This window comes from Sminthopsis crassicaudata, chromosome 1, assembly GCF_048593235.1.
Source record: "Sminthopsis crassicaudata isolate SCR6 chromosome 1, ASM4859323v1, whole genome shotgun sequence".
NCBI classification, from domain to species: Eukaryota; Metazoa; Chordata; class Mammalia; order Dasyuromorphia; family Dasyuridae; genus Sminthopsis; species Sminthopsis crassicaudata.
The window spans coordinates 80882170-80907753 of NC_133617.1; the positions used below are offsets into that span (position 1 = coordinate 80882170).

The 25584-nt window shown below is 43.6% G+C and overlaps 1 protein-coding gene and 1 long non-coding RNA gene across 5 annotated transcripts in view; one reads left to right on the forward strand and one right to left on the reverse strand.

The window, feature by feature from the left end:
* Positions 1 to 23409, reverse strand: part of ADGRB1 (adhesion G protein-coupled receptor B1) — a 257197-nt gene extending 233788 nt beyond the window's left edge. For 3 of the 4 annotated variants that reach the window (XM_074264570.1, XM_074264552.1, XM_074264544.1), the window contains exon 1: positions 22927 to 23409. The gene's annotated coding sequence lies outside the window, so the exon portion shown is untranslated. The remainder of the gene's footprint in view (positions 1 to 22926) is intronic. The other variant, XM_074264562.1, reaches the window with a different exon arrangement.
* On the forward strand, positions 18804 to 22057 carry LOC141540474 (uncharacterized). The gene is made up of 3 exons (XR_012481544.1): positions 18804 to 20343; positions 21037 to 21122; positions 21438 to 22057. It is a non-coding gene; the product is annotated as an uncharacterized LOC141540474 (long non-coding RNA).
* Positions 23410 to 25584: the final 2175 nt, after the last annotated feature.

The following is a 25584-nucleotide window of genomic DNA, read 5'->3' on the forward strand; positions in this document are numbered from 1 at the left end:
TCCTTCCTCTCTCCTTTCTTTCCTCCTTCCTTTCTTCCTTCCTCTTTCTTTTTCCATCCTTCCTTTCACTCCTTTTAAAATTTTTTTTCTTTTTTGTTCTTTCTTCCTTTCCTTCCTTCCTCTCTAAAGCACTATCCTGATCACAGCATTCCTCTGCTAAAGAATCTTTAATGGATCCCTATTGTCTTCTAAATAAAGTATAAATTCTCCTAATGATCATTATATAGCCCTTCACAATTTAGTTCTAGCCTAATTTCCATGATGATTGCATATTACTTCCCTTCATGTCCTTTATAGTCTAAAACTCAAAAGCCTACTTGCTGATACCTTGCTGTGCTTTTATCTATGCTATCCCCTCTACCTAGCACACCCTTCTCTCACCTCTATCTGTTAGAATCCTAAGATTCCTTTCAAGAATCAGTTCACATGTCACTTCCCAAGGGAAATTTTTTCTTATCCCCTTAGTTTTGAGTGATCTCCCCCCTCAAATTATTACATGTATTGTTATCTCTTTCCATGCTGTATCCTCATAGAAGAATGTAAGCTCTTAGAAAGCAGGGAGTGTTTTCCATTTTGTTTTGACGTCCCCAGGGCTTAGCACAGTGGCAAGAGTCTTGTGAAGGGAGGCAACAGGTCTAGTAAGGTAGATTCATATTTTGAGTACAGATAAACTAAGTGACATGTGGGTTAGATGTCACAGTAGAGCATCTAACCTGGAATCAAGAAGACTTTAATTCAAATCCAGACTCAGATATTTATTATCTACATGACCCCAAACAAATCATCCTTTAAACTGTTTGCCTCAGTTTCCCTACCTGTAAAAGAAAGATAATAATAGCCCCTACTTCTCAGGTTTGTTGGGAGCATCAAAAGAGACAATCATTATAAAGCATTTAGCATAGTTCCTGACATATAGTAAGCATTATATAAATGTTAGTTTTCATTATTCTTATCATTATACTTCAATCTGACACTCCCATTTCACAGAGAACACAGACCAAACATCAAAAAAGAAGAACCTTTCCCAATATCATATAGCAAATCTGCAGCAGAGCTGGTACCAAAATCCAGATAGGAGTGTATGTTAAATGTGTAACAACCAGCTCACTGAAAAAGAAGAAAAAACAAACACTAAATTTCATATTTAATTTTCATCATTAACATTTTTCTCTCTTGCTTTCTTAATTCTAGACAATCAGGGAAAAAAACCAAGACTTGATTCGCATTGTTTGCTGAATTCCAAAGTGTAAATGCTCACACCAAAAATTTAACCACCAGCTCAGCATGTTTCTGAGCTCTGGCCCCCCAGCTGCCAGGTCAAGGCTCTTTCCCCTTCACTACATCCCCCTTCTTAATGGCTCCTTCTGGTGGTGATGTTTCCTACATTCTATCTCCCCAGGCTTTTTTCAGGAGAGAATTTTCCTCTCTTGTTTCTTGGACAGAAACTCCAGCAAAAAGGTACGCTTGAAGCTGGGAGATTCCAAAGTGTTAGGGAAAATCTCCAGAGGAGATTTCCAAAAGCTTTCCAAAAATGGAATGTGGCTGTCTTTAGAGGGAGTGCTCTCTGCGCTTTCCCTCCCCTTCTCTACCTGAGGTCTTCATGCAAAGGTCATTAACTGGATTTATTAATGGGAAAAATATTGTGCCGATATGAGTGGACCATAATGGCCTCAGGTTCTTTTCTACGGTAACTTCCATGATGCTGAAACTCAGGTTGAGCCCATCAGAGCCTCAGTTTCCACCTATTTTTCAAAGTGAAATTCTAACTCCTACATTAGTTACTCTCATAGTCATTGTAAGGAAAGTGCTTTGAAAAATTTTAAAGCACTCTAGGAATATGAGTTTGTTTTTATTATTATTACCTCAGTTTACCTGTAAGATGATGAGTGAGACAATGAGCCCACCAGAGCCTCAGTTTCCACCTATTTTCAAAGTCAGATTCTAACTCCTGCATTAATTACTCTCATAGAGTCATTGTAAGGAAAAATAGTTTGAAAAATCTTAAAGCACTATAGGAATATGAGTTAGTTATTATTAGTACTGTTATTAGTATAGCTCAAAGAAGCTCCCATACTAAGCATTCTACATGCTATGTCTTCCAGTATCTGCTCTAATTCCTTGACCCCTCTTTACCTGATTCTCTTCCCCACTAGTCCCAGGCCCCAATCCTGGGCAGCCCTGGGCCTTCTCCCCACCCTCAGGGGCCACCCATGCCATCCCCAACCCAGCCGCAGGCCCAGCCACAAAAGGCGCTCTGTCATGCTGGAACAAGCCCTCTGAATAGCTGGCCCCTCACTGGAGCCTGCAGAACAGTGCGGTCTGTGTTGTGGCTGAATGGGCCGGCTAGGGGAGGGAGCAGGGGGAGGGGAGGCTCTGCAGAGAATCAATACCCTGCCAGGCGGAGAGGCTAGAGAAGGGAGGAGGATGCGGGGAGGGAGGGAAGCGCTCAGGAGGGAAGGCAGGTCCCTAGAGTGTCTCGGCTGGACTCCATGTGCACACATGCATCCCCCTCCTATGAATGGATGTGGAAAAGAATGCACAGACCTGGGAAAGTCTTAAGAACATAAAACAGAAAGGAGTCAGAGCTTGGAAAGACTTCAGAAAGCAATGAATTCAAGTTTGCAGTTATAATACCTGGAGTCCAAAGTAATAAAGGGGTTCTCTCGGGTCATGGGATAAGATATATAAAAGGGGGTCTCCCTCCTGGAAATCCAGAGCTCTTCCCATGACACCTTAATGTAATTCCAGGTATATAGGTATATAAAATAGGTATAAAAATCCAACATTTGCTGATAATAAATCAAAGAAATTTTAACAAAACAATTCTTTGGTATACATATAAGTTTACCATTTATTAAAGATAAAAGCAAATTTGTATTCTAATGAGAATAAGAAGGAAGACCTCACAACCTCAAAGGATCCTTGCTGCTCGTGGCATTTAATAGGTCCCACAAACTTCCAGATGTCTCTGCCCTCAATGAACAACAGTTCAGAATACCTGCAGCTCAGGGTTTATGACCTCATGGGCATTTCTCCCTTCTTCCTGCCATAAAAGGCTGTCATTTAACTTATATGTACCAGTTCTAATTATTAATTAGCACACAGAAAATGCTTAAAAATGCTTTTTCATTCATTAATCCATTCATTCATTTGTTTATCAGACATCTTCTAAGTTCTGCAAGACTCCAAAGTTGAAGAACAGGGGAATCCAGGAAGGAATGTCCAGCATAATTACTGAAGTACTCACTGCCACTGGCTTGTGGGGAGCCTTGGCAAGTCACTCCCTCGATGTCAGACTGGGGAAAAGGGGGAAATGAGAGAACTTAATAAATCAAAGAATCATTCAGTCTCAGAGTCAGAGTCTGTGAGGGTCATTTCAATCTGTCTGGCCTTCAGTTGCCTTATTTGTAAATTGAGGGTGTTAAATTATAGGATGATATGGTCTCTTTCAACTATGGATCATGCAAAAGTAAATAATAGCTACTGTTTATATAGTGATTTAAGGTTGCAAAGCACTTCACATGTGTAATCTCATTTTCTTACAACAGCCTAGTAAGGCGAATGCTATTTATACCTTCATTTTACAGTTGAGGAATCTTAGGAAGAATGAGATTAAATGACCTTGCCCAGACTAGTAGAGGTCTAAAGTCAGATTTGAACTCATCTCCCCCTATGTCAGACCTAGTACTCTATACACTGTGTCACTTATATCCAGCTAAACAGGAATTATCACAACAGCATCCTGGACAAGTGGTCATCTTGTCTCCGCCTGATGGGGATCTCAATATCATAAATCCAGGCAGCTCATTCCACTCTGGGACTAGGTGATTTCTATAGTCCTCTTCAGCACCGTGACTGCAGGCCTTTAAATCATTTCTTCAAAATTATCTTGTGTCCCTATCCATGGTGGGGGAGGAGGCCTGGAGGCCATCGATCACGAAAGAGACAAGCAGCCTTCTTCCTGCAGCAGGAGGGACAGAGGTAAAGACAAGAGAAGACCATCGGGCTGGGAAATGATGGAGGAGTGCCAGAAATACTCTGCACTCTCTGTATGGGAGAAATGATCCTCCTGCTCTATCCTGAGGGCCTGAGGGGACAAATGGCTTTCCTTTCTTCCTGCATCTGCCCCCTCCCCAGTCCCCTAGAGGTTATAGGCATCTCCATCTTTATCTGCTTGTCTCTCTCTTCCTCTGCCACTGTCTTTATCTGCCTCTGTCTCTCTCTTTAACTCTTTGCTTCTCTTTGTTTTTCTATCTGCCTCTTTCTCTAACTACCTCTATCTGTCTCTCTTCCTCTCTGTCTGCCTCCATCTCCCTCTCTCCTTCTGTGCCTCTATCTCTTTCTTTCTCTATCTGCTTCTTTCTTTTTCTTATCCGCCTCTGTCTCTTTTTATCTTCTTGATATTGTCTCTTTCTGTCTCTGTCTCTAACTGCTTTTCTCTCTTTCTGTCTCTCTCACCATTCCTTCAGTTGAACTTCTGAGAGTCTATATTGACCCAACACCCAAAGTGATTTTTTCTAACCATTTCTTATTCCTGTCTAACAGGCCCTGAGGAGAAGAGAGGTAAAGGTGAGTCTGTCAGGGAGACAGAATGTTAGCACTGAGAGGGAGCTGCTGGATCACTTGACCAAGCAAACAGAGTTCAGTCTTCTTGCTTCCCCCCGCCACATCCACCTATCCCAAATTGAAGGTTTCAGGGCATAAAGCATTGATATCTTCTTTAACTAGAGGATTTCCATCTCCTGACAAGTCACTCCTAGGAGCGAAGCAACATAGAGGTGAGGTGAGACTCTGGTCAAAAATGGCCACCTCGGAAAGTGAATTCCCTGTCACAAAGTCTTAAAGCAGAGGCTTACAGGACTGCTTGTACAAAGATACTGTAGCAGAGACTCCTGCTTCAGAAGTTGGTAACTGTGGGAACAGGAAGGCTTGGGTTCAAGTCTAGCACTTACTAGCAGTGCGATCCTGGGCAAGTCACTTTACTGTTCTGTTTGGTAAAATGAGGGGGTTGAGTTCAGTGGCTTATAACATTCCTTCTAGTTCTTTGATCCCTTAGGGGTTCCTTTCAAATCATATTCATAAAAAGAAAGAACCTAAAGGTTGTATATGAGTAGAGAGGGAATGGATTTGTAGTGTTGACCAGAGGGAGCAGATGAGGTTGAGAGTGATTTGATTACTTTCTTCTAGTCTAGGAAGAATTTGTTTAGAAAATGACCTGGAGCAGTCGCTTCTATGTTCTTTTCAGAGCCATTTAGTCTAAATCTATCTAAATAAGATACGTTATATGTTAGTTCCCCTTAAAATGTAATCTCCTTGAGGGCAAGGACGTTTTTGCCTTTCTTTCAATTGTCTGCGTTCAGCTCACAGTTTGGCACATGGTAAGTTTGTGTACTGCCTGATTGACATAATGGACTTGTACTCTGATAAAAGAGATAGTGGTCAGGCATTTGGCAGAACCTCTTGGATCCCAAAGGGCTGAAACATTAGAATAGTTGATCGAAAGAGGTGGTGAGATTTCTGCTCTTGGAGAAAGGCAAACAAATCAACAACCAGGTGCCCTGGGTGGTTGAGGCACTGCACTTTCAAAATACAGGATAGGAGGAGGGAATGGGGCAAATATGGGAAAATAGTCCCACAGATCGATTAAAATTCCTTCCATTCTAAGATTCTTAGTTATATTCTAAAATCCTAGAATTTTAATATTTGAAAACTTTATAATTCCATCTCACAAATCTAAGATTTTGCAGGAAAATGAAATAGGTTGAATTTACTCCTCACCTGAAGTAACTCACACAGCCTTGTTTTGAAGATCCATGGAATGCCATTCTGCTCCAAGGCAGAGAAACAGACTAGACAGTTCCACAATGTCCACTTCTCTCAGAAAGAATACAGGCCAAAGCTCAAGGGAAACTCTTTTCTGCTCAAATCCCTTCTACCTCCCGTTTCTCTGACTGTCTTCACAGGCCTTTGTAGTTTGTCTGATGGACCCTGATCTAAGGTTTAACAGTCCCTGGTCTGAGTAGAGCTCTTGGACACATGCAAGGCAGAAGAGGCCCCAAGCCACAGAGGAAAGTCAAAATCATTCTAACTGAAGAGTCCTGTAAAGGCAGCTGTCTATCATGGTGGGCTGGGGAGAAATACTATGGGAAAGGCTTGATTAAAAGCTCAAGACATGCTTCTTAAATAGGTCTATGACTGAATCTGAGAGAATTCCATTGAACAGTGAAAGATGACAGGGGTCTAAGGACCTAGGGGGTGCACTGTCTTTGTGACCTTGGATAAATCATTTCATCTCTCTTAGAGGCAGCTCGGTGGTACCTTGGAGAGAGCACTGAGTCTGGATTCAGGAAGCCCTGACTTCCAACATATCCTCAGACACTTACCAGCTGTGGGATGCTGGATAAGTTACTTACTGCCAGTTTCCTCAAATGTAAAGCAAATATAATAACATCTCTCTCCCAGGATTTTTGTAAGGAACAAATGAGATGTTTGTGCAGTGCAGTAACTGGCATGCAATAAGCATGCTTTCTCCATGGACCTCAGTTTCCTTGGCTGTTAAATGTGTTTACAGTCTCATCTCTTAGTTCCCTTCCAGCTCTAAAGCTAGGTTCTTACTATCGGGACTCTGTAAGGGCAGGGACTGTGTCTTCCCCTCAGACTGGGGGCTCCCTGAGGTCAGAAGCTCTGCAGCATGTTTTTCCTCTATGTCGTCACCTCAGAGCCCAGGCCAGGGTCAGACTCAGACAGAATGAAGACGTGGAGAGCCCAGCTGCAGTTGGCTCTGACCTCTCCCACCATCAGCCAGTGAATCTGCCCTTTATCTAGGAGGCTTTCCAGAAGAGTTGGCAGTGACTCACTCCTTTGGCTGCTGAACTGTGATCTGGCTCAGAGTCTCTGCATCAGCAGCAGAAGCAGCGGCAAACGCCCCCACCTCCCCCTACACCGAGCCCTGGCCACCACACCCCCAGCCTGCAGACAACCCCTGCATCTCAGCTCCCAAGATCAGCAGTCTGGGAAGGCTGGCTGCTAGGTGCCCGAGCTATCCTCCCCAACTCTCAGAGGGAGAGCAGAAATGCTGGGGAAAGGGAGGGAGGGAGAGAATGGGACAGGATGGGGAGGAGCAGAATGCCAGGATTGGAGAGGGCCTTCCACTGAGTCAAAGTCCATCATTTCAGAGCGGTAGACAACGAGGGCCACAGAAGACTAGAGTTACAAGAGATCATGGCGCAAATTTGTAGCGGGATCAGGACCACAACTACTCCTAATAGTAGCAGTAATTTATAATGATTAGAGGATAGATTTGTTACTTAACTAATAAAGAGAACTCCCCTTACTCATGCAGGACAGTAATTTTGTTGCAACCTATAATAGTTTCTTAAAGTAGTTATGTCAAAACTCAATAGAAACTTGGGGCCACTAATAATATGTAAGTTAGCTAAATGGCACCGTGGATAAAATACTAAGCTTGGAATCAGGGAGACCTAAGTTCAAATGTGACCTCAGACACATAATAGCAAATTGATTGATCCTGTTTGCCTCAGTTTCCCACATTTGTAAAATAAGCTGGAGCAGGAAATGGCAAAGCACTCCAGAACTTTTGCCAAAAAATCCCAAATGGGGTCACAAAGAATTGGACACAACCTAAAATAATACATAATTCCCGCAGGCAGAAATATTGACTTAGTTTTAAGATGCAATATTATCTATGTTTATTTTTTATTTGTTTTTGTTAATTTTTTTGTTATTTTGTTAAATATTTCTCAATTACATTTTAACTTGGTTCAGCCACATTAGGAAATGTTTACAAAGTGCTGCCCACTCAACATGTTGAACACCTCTTGCCTAGACCACTGAGAGGTTTTATGATCTACATGTTTCAGAATCAGAATTTGAACCAAGCTCTTACTTGTTCTGTGGTCAAATCTTTATTCATTGTCATACTGTGTCCCTACCACTAATAATAACAATAATAACAGCCCAAACTATTGTGTATAATTACCTAGACATATCGTTGATCCATAAAAATTCAGAATTAATGTTTTTCATAGTTATTTCACAACCTCCAAAACACACAGAAAGAAAAATTTCAAAATATTGAAACTTAGCAGAAGAAATTAAAATCATGTAGGAATAATAAAAGACCCACATCACCCCCTTATCCCTGCAGTTGTCCTGGAGATGATTTCTATGAATGTACAAACAATAAGCCAACATTTTTATGCTCTTATTCAATTACTAAAAAGCAGACATTTTATCTACATGCGTATTAGCTTATGGGGCAGTAAATATAAAAGATATTAACAGAAAAGTACTTTGTTGTTGGACAGTTTCTATCTGAATCCATCAAATAGATGAAAAAGATAACAACTATCACTATTATTACTATTATTAGTTAAAATAATTATTGACAGCTACATAGTGCTTTATAATGACCCCTTACATGGATAGTTTACAAAGGACATTTTATTGTTTACCTCACTATGTCTTTCCAAAAGCCCTGTACGACAGCTGTATCAGGTATAGGCATACCTATTTTGTAAATGAGAAAATTAAAGATGGCTGAAGTGAAAGATTTACATGAGATCCCACAATGACAAGAAGTTCCCATAGAAGAGTTCTGCAAATTTCTCTCTTCCCCAAATCATTTTCTCTACTTGGCTGGCACGGGTCCACCCCTCCCCTACTCATTCCCAGCTTTAAATATACATATCATTAGAATCTCCAAATTGTCTCTAGAAGGTCCTAGTGAAAATGTTGGGATTTTGGGGACAACAGAAGTTGAAATGTAACTTCTGGACATTACCACTATTCATCTGAGTTCTTCCCTGGAAGGCATTCAAAAATAGATATGGAAGTTTGAGTGTCAAATACATTCATACAGTCATAGAAGTAGACCTAACATTTACCACAAAGGTAAAAAAAAAATCCAACCTCATCATTGTAAAAGAGAAAAATGGAGGCCAAAAGAAATTAAGCTACTTCCTCAAGAGTAAGTAGCAAGTATCAGAGGCATGGGACATGTCCTTTTTCTTCCCATGGAAACAACCCGTAGGCCATTACACCTTCTGGGAACAGCACACAGACTTTCATAGCCTTTTATTCCTTCATTAGAAAGATATGAAAATTTTCTACTCATTTACTTCTTCACAAAAACAAGAAGCCAGTATCATCACAGCAGAGACTGGTTGGTCACTGTCCAGGATACCTGCCAATAGACAGGAATAATGCTTTGGTTAGAGGTTTGACTGGATGCCCACTGAAGTCCCTTCTATCGCTGAGACCCTACAATTCCAGGATTCAAACAATAATAACACCTTAAAACGGCTTTCTGTCTGAGAACAGGAGTCTACTAGCCAGCCTGGAAGCAATTCTGAAGAGTAATCTCATCTATCTTGGGGACTCCTAAGGGAACAGCTTTGTCTATATTTAAAGACCTCCAGGGAGAGAGTCATTCTGTTACTTGCTAGATAATCGATCAACCTTCATTCTAGGAAGACATTACCTGACGTCTAAGATGTAACCTCTTTCTAGTGACATTTGGTAATATTTTGAGAGGAATAACTGGGGGAGGTTTAAGATATATCTTCTCCAACTCCCTCACTCATTTTACAAATGAGGAAACTAAGAACCCAAATGGTTAAGTGATTTGACCATGGTGACATAGGTAATAAGTATAAGAAACATAATTTGATCTCTGATCTTCTAACTCGAGAAGACATACTTTCTTTAATGTACTGCATTGCCTAATGAGAAGAAACAAAGAGAACATGAAATAAAGAAGAAAGTGACTGACACCACCAACGTTAAAATCATACTATATTAGCTCTAAAGACCCTTTCTCCATTACTTCTCATTAATCTCTTCTACAGGTTTAATCACTGCATTTCCTCCCTTTCTCATTGACCTGTATTTCACTAGGTCTTTCATCCTGTTTTGTTTTGTTTCTATCTGTAGCTACTAGAGGGCAAGACTATAAAGATTTGTTGGGCATCCCATGTGTTCTTAGCATAAAAAACCCCCAACCTGATACAAAATCTGTCCTGAAGGAACTTTCATTCTGGTGAAATCATACAACATTTACAGAGATATGTCAATGCATACAACATTTACAGAGAAGGAGAAAGAGCTAAAACTATCAAGTTTCAGGGCTAGAATCGATCTCATCGGTCATTCAGTTTACCCCAAACCCACTAAAGCATCCGGATGCTCCTTGAAGACCTTTAATAAGAGAAATCACCAGACAGTTCATGTCATGTCTGGGCGCTGCTAATTGTTTGGAAGATTTTCCTACATGTTTTTATAGAATATAAATATGTCTCTTTAAAACTTCCATCTATTGCTATTGGTTACACCCTCATGAGGTGAAACAGAATAAATCAAATCCCTGTTTGTTACACAAAATAGCTATTCATATAACTGAAGATGGTTCTCATACCCTCCCCCTCAATAGCCCCTTACCAATGGGGTTCCTTCTTCAAGGTAAACATCCCTTCTTCAACATAGTCTCATACTGCATGGACAGGAAACCTCTGGCCATCTGGTTGCCCTCCTTTGGATGTCCTCCAACTTATTAATATCTTCCCTAATTATGATGCCAAGAACTGAACACAATATTCAAAATGTGGTATGAACAGAGAAGAATATAGCAGGATGATTCCCTCCTTATTCCTGGAAGCCATGACTCTTTTAATGCAGCCCAAAATTGAATTCATTTTTTGGGAAGCCTTATTGCCTCATTGACTTATATGGAGCTTGCAGTCCACTAAAACCTCCAGATTACTTTCAGACCAACTGCAATCTTACCATATCTCTCCTAACTTTGGGAAGTCAATTTTTGTACTTGTGAAGTCAATTTTTTAAACCTGAGTATAAGATTTTGAATTCCATCTCAGGGGAAAGCCTGGCATAGTGGCTAAGGAGTTTCCCTTGGATTTAGAAAGAGCCAAGATCATGTCATGTCTGATATATACAGCATGTTTGACTCTGGGCAAGTCCCTTAACTTCTCAATGCCTCAATTAAGACTCATACTGTTGGTTATAGGTAAGTTATAAATCTGCATCAGTTTATAGTTTCTACAAACTAAGACTTCTCTACTCTGATGAATCTACAAGTCTGACTCCATCCAAAAAAATCTTATTAGAGTCAATCTAGCAGATCTTGATGAGTTATTTTTTTAAAATACTAATTCTATCAGCTGTCTATCTCTATCAGCTATTGCATCCACTTTGGTGCTATCTGCAAATTTTATAAAGACACTGCTTTTGCTTCAATCTGGGCCCTTGATAAAATATTAAATAGCATAGAAATACTTCTTGGACTTCCTTCCAAGTTGTAAAAGAACCATTAATGACCACTTTTTAAGGCCAGCTATTCAACAAGCTTCCAATTGATCTTAACTATACTATTGGCTAGTCTATTTGTCTCCAACTTGTCTACAAGAAGAACATTCACCAAATGCTTCATTAAAATCCAGGTGAGTTGCATCAATAACATTTCCCTGACTTGTCAATTTAATAATACTATCCTGAAAAAAGAATAAAGTTAGTCTAGCACAATTCATTCTTGTAATATGGCATCCTAACTTATATGAGGACTGCTTTCTTCTCTGGGCATTCACTAATGAAGAACTTCTGATCATAAAATGATGTTTTTGGTCAATACATTATAGAATTTTCCAAGGAAGAAAGTCAAGTTCACTGACCTATAGTTTGCAGGCTTTATTAGCTTTCCTTTTATGAAAATCGAGACATCATCTGCTTTCACAACTTTCATTCTTTAGTTATTCAAAGGATATTCTCAATGGCTCATAAATCTCTTTCAAGACCCAAAGACATAGTTCATCTGAATCAGGTGACATGAATCAATCAAGGACAGCTAGGTAATCTCTTACTCTCTCTTAATTATATTGATTATCAACTCCTTATTAATCATTTTCTCCTGTTCTTTTCATAGGTCATTCAACATTATGGAACAGAATGTAAATAGCTTGTTTGTACATATTTGTTTGCTTATTGTCTTCCCGATTAGACTGTAAGCTCCTTGAAAATAGGGATTATCTTTTGCCTTTCTTTGTATCCCCAATACTCAGTAGAGTGCCACACACATAATATACAATTATTAATTGATTGGACTGACTGGAGAAAACATCAAAGAACTGCGCCACATAGCCTTCTACCTATGTTAGTATAATAATGGTAATGGTGATAATGGTAAGTGGCGATAATGGTGATTCTTAAATGCAATCATGGTGACTGTAGTGTGTCCTTACTTATATCTATGATAATTATGAAAATGGTGATGATGGTGATTGAAGTGAGTTGATGATAAGGACATAGATGATCATGGAAATGGACAAAGTACCATTGGTGGGGACCGTAATGGGTTGATGCTGGTAATATTTATAGTGATGTGATGATGGCTAACTATGGGGATAGGGATGGTAATGGTATGGTAAAAGTGATGACTTCATGATAATGTTAACAATAGAGATGAAGATGGGGAAGAAAATAATATAAAAGGTTCAAGAGCTAAACCAAAATTTGAAGTTCTTAGAGTCATAGACTATCCTATCTACTCAGCTAATATCAGGGTACTATGAATATCTAAGATAAGGCATAGTTATGTGACTAAGTGGCCTCGAGTCATGAATACCTAGGTTCAAATTTGAACTCAGACTCTTTTGAGCTGTGTGACTCAGAACTGTGACCCAAATGGGGTCACAAAGAGTTGGATACAACTGAATAACACGTATTTACACAGATTGCAGAATAGATAGCCCCCACGAAAAGGCCTTCAGAGGGCCTTTCTTTGAGAATCCCTATCATGTAGCAGGCACAACTGAGGCACTAGTCACAGAATCCCAGAATCTTAAGGGACCTCCAGAGAGCATCTAGTGTGGTTCCTATTTTATAATTAAAATTTGAAGGGATTTTAAAGGTAATATAATCTAACAGATCTTAAAGGTCATTTAAGCCCTTTATTTTACAAACGATGCCCCAAGAAGTTAACTGATTTGTCCTAGTATAATGTAGTAAGTGCAGAGTTAGGATTTGACTCAAGATCTTATAACCCCCAATCTATCAGTCTTTCTACTGCACAAGTGGCTATTTAGCCTCTCTATTAAAAACAAAAACAAAAACAAAACTCCAGGGTAGAAAATCACTGCCTCCTAAGACATTCTATTCACAGACAGCTCCATTATCAGCAATCTTTAACTAGTCACCCTAAATCTTCCTTCCTGCAACTTCCCCATTTTCTCCTAGAACTGTTTCATAGATCAAACAAAACAAGTTTCTCCTTTCTTCTATACCATAGCCCTTTAGATATTTAAACAAAATTATCACATTCCCCCTACTCCAAGTCACTTTTTTCCCCAGGATAAATATATTCTGTTTCTTCTACCAAATCTCATAAAGCATGATCTCAAGAATGCTCATTGCTAGTTGCCCACCATCTCCTCTGAATTTTTGCAGAAAAGAGGCAGTCAAAATTTTCTGTAAAGGAACACCAAAGAAAACCCAGAAAAGACAAGCTTTCCTAACCATTTTTGGGGAAAACACCCACCCATCAATAAGTAAATGATCAGCCATGAGGATATGTGAGCAAAAGGGGGGAAAATGGCTTTTACATATCAGTGTGTGTGTGTGTGTGTGTGTGTGTGTGTGTGTGTGTGTATGTGTGTGTGTGTGTGTATGTGTGTGGGTGTTGGTGTGTTCAGTCCTTTCAGTAATCTCTGACCTTTCATGATCCCCATTTGGGGATTTCTTGGCAAAGATACTAGAGTAGAGTTTGCCATTTTTTCCTACAGCTCACATTACAGATGAGAAAACTGAGGCAAACAGGGTTAAATGACTTGCCCAAAGTCACACAGCTAGTAAGTATCTGAGGCAGGATTTGAACTCCAGACCCAGTACTCTAGAAAGCCTCCTAAAGGCCTGATAAAACTCTATTATTAAGCATCATGCATCCTGACCTCAATTTCTTTACCCAGTAAATGGAATGGAGGGTAAGTGAGAGGAGATCCCAGCTACCATTATATATGCTACTTAATTTAATTAAATTCAGTGAAACAAAGGAAGTGCTCATGGCTCACTGCTTGACTCTGAGGATACAAAGGAAAACAAAACAAAACAAAATAATAATAATTAATAGGTGAAGCAAGATGATCCCTGATTTCAAGGAGTTTATACTCTTGAAGGGGGAAGAGTAGTGGTGGCCACATGCCCATGTGACCTTGAGAAACTAAAGATTTCTGAGTATCAGTTTCCCTAGTACAATATAAGATCCTTCAAGAACTAAGCCTTTTTGAAAATTTTCTATATCCCCAACACAGAGCCTTGGGAAGAACAGGAGCCTCAAAATAATATTTGCTGAAATGAATTTAGTCATCAGTAAAACCAGGGGTAGGACTGGATCACAACCAAGGTCCTTTCTAGCTCTATCACTGTGTGTGATTCTAAATCTCTGAATGACCTAAAAGGGGGAGAAGTGATCTCAGCTTTCTGGGTCTCAGTTTCCATATATGTAAAATGAAGGGATTAGATTAGATGATATCTGAAGACTGCAGGAGACTAAATTTTACACTTCAGCCACAAGCAGCAGATTACGGCTGCTTGGAAAATGTCTTCAAAAGCTCCTTTGCAATTTATGCTTAATCTGTTCCCCCTACACACACGGTTTTTCTTCCCAGTCTAAAAATGCCCCTTCCAAAGAGTGTGTATGCAGCAGGATCATGGAAGGAGCCTGAGTCAGTGAAATGTGAGAAGTGGAGAACAGGAAAAGGTGAGATATCTTCATTGAACTGGAATACTGCAGGAATTTATTACCTAAGGAAGTTGTATAAGCTCCCTTGAACTACTGACCCATTCACCTTTCAGCTTTAGAAGATTCTTTACTGAGGATTGTATCCAGTTCCCTGCTTTAGGGGACTGAAGGACGAAAAGGGAAGTAAAAGGAAAGAATTGAGACATAAAAGTGATTTGTCCCATATCTTAGCTAGATCTTGAGTTCCATTACCTTCCAGAGAAGTAAGTTTCCTCTCTCTCTCCAGGTTACATTCCAGAAGTCCTCTCATTATCCCGTAGAAATTGGTTCATCCTGGGAACTCACTCTAGCTGGGGAATTCACATATTGAAAGAAACCTCTGCTTGTGATTGGATGATTGGATAGCTCCTCTCAGAAACTCTTCTTAAGAGGGTACCCAGTCTAGTTATGTCTTATTCCTCTCCAGGTTTCACTCCAGACTTTCTCTACAATGCCCCTGTGCAGACCAGGTAACTTTATCCCCTTTTCATCAAATGTTTGTACATTATCTTCCCTCATTAGAATGAGAGCAAGGGTTGTCCTTCTGTTTATATTTCTGCTCCCAATGTTTAACACAGTGCCTGTCACATAATCAGCCTTTAATAAATACTTGTTGAGAGATTACATGTAGAAGACTCATTTAGGGACAATAATCTCATAGGAAAGGACATTCAGTGATTCTGGAATTAGAAGATCTAAATTTAAATCCTAATCTATTTAACTGTGTAAACTTATATAAATCATTGTTCCCTTCTGGGCATAAGGGTTCTCATCCACAAAATAAAGAGGTTGGACTAGAGATTTCAAAGAAATAAGGTAGTGCATTATTAGTAATCAATAGTATAAATAAATAATATAAGAAATATGGTAGGAAGGAAAAAGAAAAAAGTGAGATCTGTCAAGTTCCAAGGCTTAGTGGAAGAACAGAAAGTTGGTGCAAACCTCTTTTTCATCTAATTTCCCCCTATCATTCTATTTCCCATTTTTCATCATTGAAAGTATTCTTCATGTGCCCCCCTCCAAGCCCTTATAAGGATTATATTTTTCTTCTTCAGGAAGCCCTTCTGGTTTAATGTCACCTACTCATTCCAAATGAAGCATGTAATTGCTTAACTCAACCTTGCTATAGGTAGATTTGTAAAAGGTATATTGACCTGAACTGAATATGTCCATAAGTGAGCATCTCATGCCCTCCAGGATATTAGAATTATTATAATAATAAAAATAATATAGGGGTTATATTTCCTCCTCCAGGAAGCCATCTTGGTTTAATGCCACATATTCATTCCAAATGAAGCAATATACTTGCTTAGCCCAGCCGCTATGGGTAGCTTTATAAAAAGTATATTGACCTGAACTAAATTTGGCTGAATGTGTCTATGATGCCCTCCGACACATTAGAATTTAATAATATAGGGGTCATACTTCATCCTCCAGGAAGCCCTCTTGGTTTAATGCCACCTACTCATACCAAATGAAGCATGTAATTACTTAGCCCAGCCTTACTATGATAAGTTTTGTAAAAGAAATATTTACTTGAACTGAATTTGGCTAAATGTGTACATGAGTGAACACCTCACGCCCTCTGGGATGTTAGACTTTAATAATAATAGCTGGCATTTATAAAGTTAAGGTTTGCAAAGCAATTTACATTTGTTGTGTCACTGGAGGCTCACAACAGTCCTGTGAGATTTTGTTGTTAGTCCCATTTTAAAGATGAGAAAACTGAAGCTGAGGGAATGGCTTCCCCAGTATCAAATAGCTAATAAGTGCCAAAATCAAAATTCGAACTCTTCTTCAGTCCAAGTTCTAACACTCTAATCACTGCATCACCTCAATACTTCTGTTCAGGAGTAATCTGGGAGTAAGGTTAGGGTTCAATCTGTGGCCAAGGCCAGGGCTTGCTTTGGAATTGGGGTAGATCTTAGCTTTTGTTCAAAGTCAGAGTTTAATCTGTGATTAAGCTAAGAGTTCAGTCTTGATCTGGTTTATAATGTGGATCAAGTCTAAACCTAAGTAAAAGGAAGGTATCCCAGGGCTGCCATACTGAATGACTGTGAATCTATGATACAGGCTGACATCTAGTCAGTAGAAAGACAATCAAGTTTGAAAGTCAGGAAACCTGGCTTAAAACCCTGCCTCTGAACCCTCAAAGCCTGCTGCATGAATGTTCCTGAAAAAAGTCACTTGATGGACTCAGTTGGACTCAATTTCTTAAATTGTAATATGAAAATTAAAAAAAAAAAAACTAATACTGGTTTCAAAGGCTCTGTTGAAAATCCAATAAGATAATATGTATAAATCATTGCAAACTTTGAAATATTATCATAAAATCCTTAGTATTACAATTATTATAAACAAAAATTCATTCATCCTTTTATGCATAGAGTAACCACTTACTAAGTCTGCTGTATGTGATCCCATGACCGGTGTTCCACACATGAATAAATGAAATAAGAGGCATTTACTAATTTCCTAGTATGTGCCGCCTAGTTGTTGGGGATAGAAAGGGGAAAAGTGAGATAATTCATGCTCTCAAGGTGCTATACTTTAAGGGGGAAGGCATATAAAGTATGTCTTACATATATACTTATAGATATAGCCACATATGTGTATATGTACATGTGTGTGCATATACATATATACATGTGAACATTCACACTAGTGAATATGACTGTTATAGCTCGTACAGATATTTGTGCAAATATGTTTACATGTGAATGTGTATATACCTAAATGTTTGCAGATAATTATAACGTATATGACATATGCCTTTTTCTGTGTGGTTGCTGGGAATATTCTGTTGATTATATATTTGTGTTTCAAAGATTTAGAAAGGGACAAGACCTCACCATTTAATAGATTAAATAAACTGCAATTAAGAGGTTAAGTGACTTTCCTAAGATCATAGCGATAAATATCTGAACCAGTTCTTGAACCCAGGACTGCTGATACCAAACGCAGAATTCTTCCCCCCGTGTGATGTTTATTGTGTGTCTATGCCAACGATTATATTTGTATATCTAAGAATGCCAACATTATCTTTAGGGATTTGGATACATTCTAAAAACCACCCCAAGTTGGGGCCCAAATAGAATAAATAGCCAGGCTATCCTCCAGCAGCCTCTGTGGAGGTTGGGCCTTGGGATTAATAAGGGGTCCAGTAGGGAATAAGGTGAGAGCCTTTTTTTCCCCTCTCCCTCACTCTATCCATCCTGGGCTCTTCCATAAGGAGGGTTGAAAGAAGGCAATAGTAAGAGTTGGGAGCAATGGAAAGAAAAGAGAAGGGATGAGCAGAAATGATCAGGGATACGGTGAGGGGGGAAAGGGAGAATTGGGAATTGTAGTGGGTGACTAGAACAGGCAAGAAGAAAGCTGGGAGAAAGAGTGAGTACCATCAGGGATGCACATAATAGAAAGGGGATGGGAAGATGACCTGTGGAATCAAGAGAAGAAAGGAGAAAATGAAGGGGAGTAAGTGAATAGAACTATTCTGGTCACTTGCGGGCTATCTGTATACAAGCAACTATTTTCACTATAGACCTCTGTTATAGTAGAGAGCAAAGGAAAAAAGAGATGATCCACCAAGGCTCCCTAACTCTGGGATTCTGGGAAACCCAGATGCATACAACCACATAAACACAGAAATAGGCTCCCACTGATACACAAACCTTTATAGATGTCATATTCCTAGACTGGACTGTAAGCTTCAGGAAGACAGGGACCAAGTCTTATTATAACTTAGTATCCCCAGAGTTTAGGGCAAATCTCGATTTATAGATTAGTATATATAGATTATTCATAGATTCTCAATTGATATTGGTTAAATTACATTGACTAAGGCCCAGTCTTCCTGTTGTGTGTGTGGGGGGGGAGAAGACCCTCTGGGACATTCCCCTCCCCCCCACCTCAGCCTGGTGGAACTTGTGGGATTATGTCGTGAACCAGAATGTCAAGGGACAGACAGGTTGCTATCTGCATCTTTGGAGGGAACGTCCACTGTAGCAGAAATCAAATAGACATCTGAGTAATCCCAGTACTCCTCCTAGGCAGGTACAAAGCACGGATGCGAAAAGACCCACACCTAATATACATGCCGGCACAGAGACTTGAGCTCCCGAATATGTGCAAATGCGTGGGCGCGCATTCACACACTCATCTGGCACGAACGGGGAAGGCCAGGGGAAGCACAGAGGTCCGGGAGCCCATCCGCGGGGAGCTGGCGCCATCTCTCTGCAGTTCGAGAAAGCTTGGCCACCGCAGCAGCCCAAGCAAACAGGAGCCAGAGAGCAAGAGACAGACCCCAGCCCTGGCCAGTTTTGTCCAGTCTTCAGGTCCCAGACTTAGTCCAAAGAGTGTCTCTGGCTCCTACTGATCTAAGATGAGTCGGAGATGTTCTTCCTCCCCCCCCCCCCCTTCCTTTCCCCAAACGCCTTTCCCCTGCAAGCCTTTCTTACAGCAGTCCTGGCCCTGGGGAAACCGAGCCAAAAAGGCAGGTTCCAAGCCGGATCCCTCTCTGCACCGGGACCCGGCATGTCCTTAGACGCAGAGCTCCACCTGCCTGGTCCTTCGGAGCTGTCAGATTTCCAGGAAAGGCAAAAGGATGGCGGGGGAGGGGAGGAGGGGGGAGAAGAAGAGGAGGGAGGGAAGAAGAGTGATGGTGAAAATCCAGACTTGGGCCAGGTCGGCTCCCTCCAGGCCGGGAATTCCGGAGGAGGGCGCAATGATTCAGAGACCGCTGCCGTAATCCTCTAAATAAGCATTCCTCCTCCTCCTCCTCCTCTTTCTCCTCCACCACCACCTCCTCTTCTCCCTCCTCCTCCTTTTCTCCACCAGCCCGGGAGGCTGCCATGTGACGGATGCACGTCTCCGCAGCACCGCGAAGCGGAGAACTAGCTACTAGCTCTCGATCTGCTTTCCCCCAGAGCTAGGGCCCCGGCCACCGGCTCCACCTCCCCCGAGTTTCAGCCGCCTCCCAACTGCACAGCCGCCCGACCTGGGAATGCTGCATACGCGCTCTGGGGCGCAGGCATCTCTCTGGCCTCTCCCTCCTTAGGCCAGTCCAGCTCCAGAACAAGTGTCTCTGGGGCGCACGCACCTCTCTCCTGCAGCTCCTTCCCAGGCCCCTGCGGGTCCCAGCCTACTGCTGCCCCGGACCTGCCTCAGCGCCTGGCACTCGGCTCCTAGCTTTTAGCGTCTGGCCCCGCCGCACAGCCCTCAGCCCCCAGGCTGAGGCCACCTCGAGCAAATCTTGGCCCTAGGCTCAAAAACCTCTCCAGCATCAATGTCCCTGGGGCTAGTCCCGGCTGGCAGCCCCAGACCACCAGTTAAGTGTGGCCAAGCCTATCCAGCTACTCCCAGCCCCCCAGTCAGCCGTCCTCTCATGTCCTCCTCCCCCTCTCTCTTCCTCAACCATCTCCAGCCCCCGGACTCTCCGTCCCCCACACACATAACTCCCGGTTCCGGGTCCCTATCTCCGCCCCCACCGCCCCCGGGACGGAGAATCAACAGGTTCCAGAGAAGGAGGCTGAGAAAAGGAGGTAGAATAAGGATGGGGGTGGGGTGGGATAGGGTCTGGGAGATGAATGCTTGGGGAGGGGGTGATCCCAAATAATGCGGGCCTCTTCCGAGTCTCTCTGTTTTCCCCCGGCTTCTGCAGACCTCCTGCCCCGTCCCAAAGCCCTCTCCCACTTCCTTTAGCCTCCCTGACCTTGCTCTGATATTCACAGTCACCAGTCAGGGACCCAGGAATCCCTCTCTGAGCAAGGATAATTGTCTGGAGAAACTAGAGGGAAGGAGCAGGCAGCTCCCTCGCCTGAGGGGGGATTTCTCACCCTTCTTTCCCAGATAATGGGTCGCGAAGAGCCCGACCATTTAGGATTTCTGGATGTAGCAATTACCTGCTAATCCGCATCCCCGGGGGCTCTTCAAGTTCTCCCGACCCCCTACCTTAATATTCCTTAGCCACGCGGGAAGAGATCCCTTCTCTTGCCAGGAAAAAACATTGGACGACCTTCCCCCCCACCACCACCCTTTTCCTCCCCTCTCCTTCCTCCTCTTCCTTCTCCTGTATCTCCTTTGCTTTTTTTCTTTCTTCTCCTCCATCTTTCTCCCTTTTTATTCCCTTGCTTCTTTTGGGCCTCAGTTTCCTCATCTGTAAAATGAGGAGATTGATTAGGTAATCTCTAACGTTCTTTATAGCTTTAAATCATACGGCCCTCTTCCTCCTCCAGGACCTGGCAGAACCCATACAAGCATCGGAGAAAGGGTGGCTCTGCCACCCACAGCAGAGGCACGGGCAGGAGGAATCTGTGTGAATGTGAGTGAGTGTATGAGTGTGTGTGTGTGTGTGTGTGTGTGTGTGTGATGAAGGGAATGGGGGTGGAACAGTAAATGTCTCAGTCCAGGGTGGGGGCAGGGTATTGGACAAGGACCTCTTCTTCTCGGCTCTCCACCCCTTCACCCCTCCCACTCCCACCCCCACTCTGAAGGAGAGTGGGGGCAGGGAGGGAAGGGCACACCTACCCCCTCCCAACTCCTCCAAGGGAGTTCGTGGAAGTCCAGACTTGGAGCTCTATGTGGAGGCTCAAGGGGATGGAAGGGGGCACAAGCTGATGCCCCCTCCTCCAATCAGGGCCGCCTCCAAACCGAAGCTCCGGACGTTCAGGGAAACTTCGAGGCATTGCAAAGATAATGAGCTGGTGGGTTCCAAGGGTGCGTTACCCCCGGCTCGGCCTGGCTCTGCGCAGGAGGAGAAGCGGAGGGGCCTGAAGGATCAGCCCGTAGTCCGGGAAGCCCCACAGTAGCTTCAAGACTTGGGGCCTCAAGCCCCGCAGTGTCCGCCGCGACCTCCCTCCTTGCCCTGTTGGCGACTCGCGGCTGTGGGCGCCACCCCCTTTCTAGAGTGTGTGTGTGTGTGTGTGTGTGTGTGTGTGTGTGTGTGTGTGTGTGTGTTTGGGGGGGGGGGGAAGGTATCTCTCCAGTCCTGAGCTCTCTCTTGTCTAGTTATCATCAGTACCACCAGCCCCTTGTCGCACCCTCCGGAGTTTCTTCTCCCATACGGCTCCCGCTTCCCCTTGGTTACACATTCCTCCAAGCAGGTCAACGGAAAGCGAGAGCCAGGGAGAGAAGCAAGGCCAGGGAGAGCAAGTGAGAGGGGGGAGGGAGAAGCAAAGCTTCGGCCAGACCCCGGCGACCCCCTCAGGCCCAGTTCTGTGGAGGACCGATGGGTACTAAACAGAGGACTGATCAAAAGTTGGAGGCTGTTTATCCGCTCTGCCGAGAAGAAGAGGTGGAAAACAGAGAAACGGGGGAGGAATGGAAGGATGGGTGTGTTGGGGGAAAGACATCTGCGGAGTATGCATGTACCTGGCTGGGAAGGGAGAGAACATCTGGGGAGTGTGTTCCATACTTGACCGGGGGTGGAGAACATCTGGGAACTATGTTTAGTACTTGAATGGGGGGCGATGTATTTAGGGGGTTCATTCTGTTTGGGGAATCTGTGTAGAGGAAGGGCATGAACATTTAGAGAGTACGTTTCGTATCTGATGATAGGAAAACATCAGTGAAGCATCCTGGCTGCAATCGGGGAGGGGGGCAGTAAGAACATCTGGACAATATGTGGTGCACGTTTGGAGGGTGGGGGGAAAGGGTTTTTTGTGGGGGAAATGTTCCTCACCTGGCTGGGGTCTTTATATAGCGGGGGGGGGGCGGTTAAAAATACCGGGGGGCATGTTCTATGCTTGGCTCTGGGGCTGGGGATACGGGTATGGAGAATATCTAGAGAGCCTCTGTCTTCGCTCCCGGCTGGATTAGATTGGGCTGGGCTGGGGTTCGGGAACAGGGTGACTGGCTGGATTCTAATCGCTCCAAACCCAACTTCACCCTGGAAACACTCCAGGAGACGGCGGGTTTAGCTGGGGGTGGGGGGGGAGAATAAAAGGAAGGGATGCTTGAACTCCGGAGCTCAAAGCGCAAACCTCGGGGGATCTTTCTAAAGCCCCAAAGTGGGAAGTTAAAAAGTCTGGATTGTCCACTTATCTCTTCCATGCATATATACCCACTCCCATTTCTCTTCCCAGCCCGCTCCCTCCGTCCCTACCCAGAGAAAAGCAGCAGCTTACCTTTCCCCAGCGGGGTCGATGTTCCTGGAGACTTGGGCCGGCGAGTTGCAAATCCCCCAGAGGAAGCATCCGCCAGCCGGGGCAGGAGGGAGCCGAACCCGGGAAGCACTGGCGGAGTCTGGGGACGGCTGCCTTCGGGGGCGCAGGGAGAAGCTCGATGAAGGGGGGGGGTGTTTAGTGGCCGCCAGCCCCACGTCCCTGGGCTCCAGATCCCAAACCACAGAGGACGTAAATCCACATACACTCGTGGACCTCGCGTCCCCCTCCCCCTCCACAAAAAACAGAGCAGCCGGAACCGAAATGTCCCCTCCCGGAGCCCCCGGAGCCGTGGACGCGCTGCAAGTCCCGCACGCGTCGCGGGACGCCCGCTACCGCCGCCGCTTAGATCCAAGGAGGCGAGCGCAGCCTCGGGCGGCCCGAGGGCACCCGGCTCCGCGCAGAGAAGCGCCCGCCCGTCCGCCCAGGCAAAGCCTGAGCCCGAGCCCAGAGCCGCCGTCGCCGCTGCCGCCGCCGCCGCCGCCGCTGATCTCCGCAGATCCCTGCTCTGCCGCCGCCGCCACCACCACCGCTCCCTCTCTCCTGCCGCCGCCGCCGCCGCCTCTCTCCCCTTCTCTTCGAATCTTCTCCCCCCACTCCTCCTTTCCTGAGGGGGAGGGGAGCCCGGGGGGCGGGGCGGGGAGGAGAGAGGGTTTTTTCCCCCCCTCTCCCCCTTCTTCTTTGCCTCCCGAATCTCGCTCAGTGCGACTGGATCCCGAACCTCCAGCCAGAGGCTACATTAAGGATTACATCAGGGCTTATAAACCTTCCAGATCACACATTAGAAGGGGGAGAGGGAGGAGGGGAGAAAAAGAGGAAAAGAAGGGGAGGAAGGAAAGGGAAGAAGGAGGGAAAGAAGAAGAGATATAGAGAAGGAGAGAAAAGGGAGAGAAGGAAGAGATGGAGGGGAAGGCCAGGGACAGGGGAAAGAAGGAGTGAGCAAACATGGGAAAGAAGGAAGGGAGGGGAAGAGAGAAAGAAAAAAAGACGAGAAAGGGGAGGAGTGAAAGCTGGAGGGAGGGATAAAGACAGACATGGATAAAATGCCCGCACACATTAAGCAGAGTGGTGTGGTGTGTGTGTGTGTGTGTGTGTGTGTGTGATGTGTGTGTGTTTTGTGTGTGTGTGTGTGTGTGTGTGAGAGAGAGAGAGAGAGAGAGAGAGAGAGAGAGAGAGAGAGAGAGAGAGAGAGAGAGAGAGAGAGAGAAAGAGCTTTCTGTACAATCCAGTCAGGAGACAGCAGCTTGATCCCTGCCTCTCACACTTCCCAGTAGCATCCTGGAAGGGGGGGAGGGAGATTGGGAGCTGAAAATAGGTGGGACTGAAGGAAGGATAGATAGATAGAATTAGTACACGAAAGAAAAAAGCAGTGTGTTAAAGAAGGCTTAGTGAGTGGATAGAAGGATGAATAGATGGGTAATTGAGTGGATAGGAGGATGGATGGGAAGAAAGAAGGAAAGACTAGTATATATGGATGCTTTGGTGTACTATTTTGTACATGGACATATGGATGGGTGGATGGAAGGGTAGATAAAGAGGTAGATAAAAGATTGAATGGATGGAGAAATGAGTGGATGAAAGCATGGTTGAGTGGAAAGAAGGATGGCTGTAAAGGAATGACTGTTCTATGTTCTCTCTTTCCTCTGTAATGGACATGAAGGGAGAGGGTCTGGAAGTCTGCCTGGTGTTTTGATGTGTAATGAAATCTCAGAGTGAAGTACTCTTATGGTATCCTGATCTTGGGATGGCCCATTAGCACCTCACTCAACCACTGTCTCCAATTTGCTCTGGAGCCTCTCTGATCTGAGGGACAGGAAAAAGTTAAAAAGGGAAGACTTTGGCTGCCAAGGCAGACAGGGACAGAAGAAAGTGAGCAAATATTTTCTATGCTTTATGCTTGAGAATTTCTGCTTGTACCTTCCTTTTTATTGTAATTTTTCTTACTTTACTGAGCAAAGCTTTGTGTTAATCCCTCACTGTATAGAAAGAGGCTGGATTTTCTTTGTTCATCTAGGCCATGAGTGATAGGGAACTAGAGAAATCCAGAGGATAAAGAGAGACTCATGGCAGAGACCACTAGGCAACTAAATCTGGAGAGTTCAGATTAATTCCATTTAATTCAAAAACACCAAGTTGAAAAAGAATCTGCATGGAAAAAGTAAAATATGAGCTTGAGTGGTAGGTGTTGGTTCCTACATAACTGAATGTCTATTTATATAAAGGACAGGTAGATAGGTGAAAGATTGGGTGGTCAAATGAATGTAGGTATGAGTAGGTTTAAAGTGTGGAAGAATATGTGGGTAAGTAGATGGATAGAAGGAAAAGTATATAGATGGTAGATAAGTGGAAAGGCAACTGGGGTAAGCAGGTGATGGAGAGAGGGTAATGAAAAAAGCAGATATAGGTTTATGGCCTTCATGGAATGCTCCAAAGTTGCTCAGTATATGGACCTGTTCTTATTTCCTTCACATTTCCATCCCAGAGAACTTTCAGGTTTTACAGGACAGGATTGGAGGGGATGAGATGTGGAATTCTGAGAAAAAAGAATCATGGCTGAATTTGGTGGCCAGTCTCTAAGACAGAAGACATTTACTTCCTTTGTTCCTCCTTCCTTCTCTCTCT